The 3,851-nt window shown below is 38.5% G+C and overlaps 1 long non-coding RNA gene across 1 annotated transcript; it reads left to right on the forward strand.

Moving 5' to 3' along the window:
* The first annotated feature begins 689 nt into the window (after positions 1 to 689).
* Positions 690 to 1,923, forward strand: LOC144634085 (uncharacterized). Its single transcript, XR_013567150.1, has 2 exons — positions 690 to 955; positions 1,840 to 1,923. It is a non-coding gene; the product is annotated as an uncharacterized LOC144634085 (long non-coding RNA).
* Positions 1,924 to 3,851: the final 1,928 nt, after the last annotated feature.

Here is a 3,851-nt window from a genome sequence, read left to right on the forward strand (position 1 = left end):
GAGTTCAAACATCTTCAAAACTTCCTTGGAAGTCTTTGGGAAACTTCGTTTATCTTCGCAAAAATTCGGGAAATGATCGGAAAAGTTCGTATGGCCTTTGAACAACAATCGGAAAATCTTCGGAAATCTTTGATCTAGAAACTGCTAAAAAAAAAAGCAAAAACAGTTGCTAGAACGGAAAAATATGCATCAACCAAAGACCTGCCGAGCATTTTTGGGTCAGTCTTGAAGGTTTTTGTGGAAGGTGGGGGGGGGGGGCGGGGAGGGTCACCACCTCATATAGCTATATGGATATGTGCCTCTGGGATGGAGTCTCATTTTTGATGGCAGCAATTGAAAATGAAGAAATTGATTTCGTGGTTACTTTCTCTCTGGATCTCTCGAAGAAATGTGTGTACTAGACGTCACTCAAAGTGTTAAAAAGTCTGCCTATCTTCATTTCCGTCGTACTAGCCTTGCAAAGTTCAGGTATATTTGCTATATTTGAAGGTGTAGGTGGTGGTTGGGGGGGAGGGGCGTCATAGTTTTGGGGAGATTTGGAGGGGGGTCAGAGCTAATTTGCCTTTTCCAGTGCAATATTTCTCCTTGCGAGGCTCATTTTTCGCCCCCCCCCCCCCTCTCCTGATAATTATTGCACACTCCCTTAAGTTGTTTGTTCTACTCATTTTTGACCTTCCAGTTCTGTGATCAGTCCAGATTGTCCTAATATATTAGGACAACTGTGACGTCACGGAGCTATTGTTATCGACCAAAATGGCGGCCATTTGTACAAGTCGCCAAGAACAAAAGAAATCCTTTGTTTCCAGTCTCCAAAGAGTGTTAATCCGGGACTTTTTTGGCGTAACAGAGACATGAAGCGTCGGCGGCCATTTTGAGTGTTCGCTCGTTTGCGTTCTTCAAGTATTTCGACAGAAAACCGCGATTTATGACGCCATTTTCCTGTTCGTTGTTCAAGGTAAGTAAAATCTAACCTTTATTTTTGGCATTTACCCATTTTTTACTCAGCTGGTAGTATTTTTTTTTCGATTGAAGTGTTGTTAATGTGTCTTCATGCAAAAGTCTGAGGTAACAACCCTGATTTTTAGTAAACTCTTTTTGAAAATGTGCCAGTCTTAACGTAAATATATCCAGGCGACTGTATTTGTATGAAACATCGGCCATTTACGCGTTAGCAGCTGCTGTTCAGCAACAATTATGGAAATGACAGGAAATTATTTTGTGTATTGATAAAGGATATCTGAGGATATAGAAAACTTTCATGTTGCACAAATTGACCGGGTTGTAAACCTCATCTGCGGGGCATGCAACTGTATGTTAGAATTTCATCAGACAATTTGGTACTGGAAGGACTTGAAACGACCACAGGAAAAAGGAGTAGGCTGTATTATTTAGCTCATTTGGTTCATTCTTAAAAACTTCCACTTGTGTAAATTATATGGGTCTTTATATACCATGGCAAGTTCAAATGTGAACCAAATTGAATTTTGAAGAATGCATAATACAAACGAGATCAAGCACTCTTAAATTCTCACTTGTAAAACACCTATTTGCTTGTTGAGATATTCTTACAATGTTTATCTTTGGCCACTTATGGAAAGACATCACTCTTGAAAGGTTCATAAAATAATTTATTCCCCTTAACCACCTCCAAAACAACCATGGTCAGTCACTAAGAGTATGGAAAGTGGGATAAGCAACAGTCTTATCTGTTTATGGACCACTAGGCTCGAACATGCATTATACAGACTTGACTATCAGCTGTTCTGCCCTATCATCCTCTATTGCAATATTTGTACAAAATTGTTAAATTCTAATGTAGATGTATTTTATTTTTTGCAGGTCTGGCAGTTGCTAAATGGCAAAAAATTGATGCACATGTTCACTTAATGTAACATGAGAATAAATTTGATTTTTTCCTCTTAATCTGACTGATAGTTTTATGTTTTGTACAAGTTTCTGGGTAATGATCATTTCCAGCCCACACCTCTTTGCATTTGTGTGCCTTAGAAGGTTGAGTGTGTTGATTTGCAAAATATTTTTGTTTTGCATTTGTTTTGGTGGATATGTAAATGGTTCAAAGTACTATATTGTACCTCGTCAAGATAACCTGAGTACAACACAGCTAGATGCTGGACTGCAGATTGAATGTCCAGGTTCGAGCCCGGGCTAGTTTGTTTACTGCTAGGGTAACAGGGCTCAAAATAATTTTTGGATACTGACTGGTCATGTTGACCGGCCAAATCAATTTTTGCTCGGTCATGTCTCGTTTTTGACCGGTCAAAATATTGAGTATTTACTTTGAATCAATAGCCTATTCTGCCAAAAATTTCACCTCATAAGCTAAAACACTCGTTAAAGAGTATAAGGCTTAAGCTTTAATGTTTTGATCGCTAAAAATGTCATTTTATTATGTTCGCTTTTTGAATTTCCATTTCTTCTGCGTTCTACTCTACATAAAATAAAATGCTCAGTAGCCGTAATGTTATGTTACTCTGCATAGTTTTACATTAGTTAACGACTTACGGGTGGAGGCGATCTTGGTTGTAAGCACTTTACTGGTCTTTATTAATATGCTCGGACTCGTTGTTCATCGAGCTTCCTAAAAGATGCCCTCTTTTAAAAGTTCTCTTTCTTCAAGACTGCCAAGAGATTAACGAGAAAGCCGTGTACGTGACCGGTCAAAATGACTGCCGAATCAAAATTTTGTCCGGACAAGTCGTCATTTTGGCCGGACATTGTCCGTTGACCGGCCGTTATTTTGAGCCCTGGGTAACCTTCAATGGACTACTAAAAACACGCCTAGTCGCTAAATGCTACAGATCAGAAACCGGGATAAGCTCCAGTAGTATGGGCCACCTTTAACTTGGGTCAGAGCACACTTTACAGTCTTCACCTTACCTTGGAACACAACAAACCATCCAAGCAATTTGTTATCTATGGCATATTGGCTGCATGCAGTTGGGGGTAATATAAGACATGCCAAAAAAAACAATACTCACAATTTTTTAGTGCATATTTCAATGTCCACCAAATAGCATTCAGTTGATGTTGTAAAAAAGAAAGAAATCAGTGTATTGATACACTCATGATGAGCTATTGTATTGGATAAATATTTTCCCTTTATGCAAGACAATGTGTACAAAGAGAAAGTAATTTTTGTTGAAAATGGAGCACATGCATAACACTGCATTCACAAATGTATGGCCATATCTGTGCACCCTACTCTGCCTACTGAACATTGGCATTTTGAAAAAGCTACAAATAATTACTTTTAAAACAGATTCATCATTTATTTTATCATTTTTTTTACCAATGTAATGAGCCACAAATGCCAGAGAAAGGTTCGATTTTAGGTTCAACGATAAATGTACCCGGGAACTTCGTTAAGCTGACATGAGTGGGAAAATAAATTAACACGAGTAGAGCAATTTATTGTCGAACGTGCAAGATGTTTGATCCAATGGCAAACCAATACAAATCTGTTATTGTTACGGAACGAAAATATTTCACCTTTTTCCAGTAAAACAAATCCTGCAGCTGTAGTGGGAAATACGGGACAATATTACTTACCCGATTATTTGATTGCATTTCAATGATTGAAACAGTTTGATATCCGAAATGGGCTATCGATCGATCGGCGCGTGGTAGTTTTCTTGATGCTCCTCGCCCTCACGGGCAATGCTTAGTGTGATAATGTAGACTCGAGCACTGGCATTTTTAAAAGATTTCTTACAGAGAAAAAATGTATATTTGTATTCTGCAAATATACGTCAAGAATGCGGCATTATAACTCGGGAAACCGGCGCTAAGTTCTGCGTTCGTCGCCATTTTGAAAATCGAGGATTGTTTTG

Source organism: Oculina patagonica, chromosome 12, assembly GCF_052425735.1.
Source record: "Oculina patagonica isolate OP01 chromosome 12, crgOcupat, whole genome shotgun sequence".
In the NCBI taxonomy this organism is placed as follows: Eukaryota; Metazoa; Cnidaria; class Anthozoa; order Scleractinia; family Oculinidae; genus Oculina; species Oculina patagonica.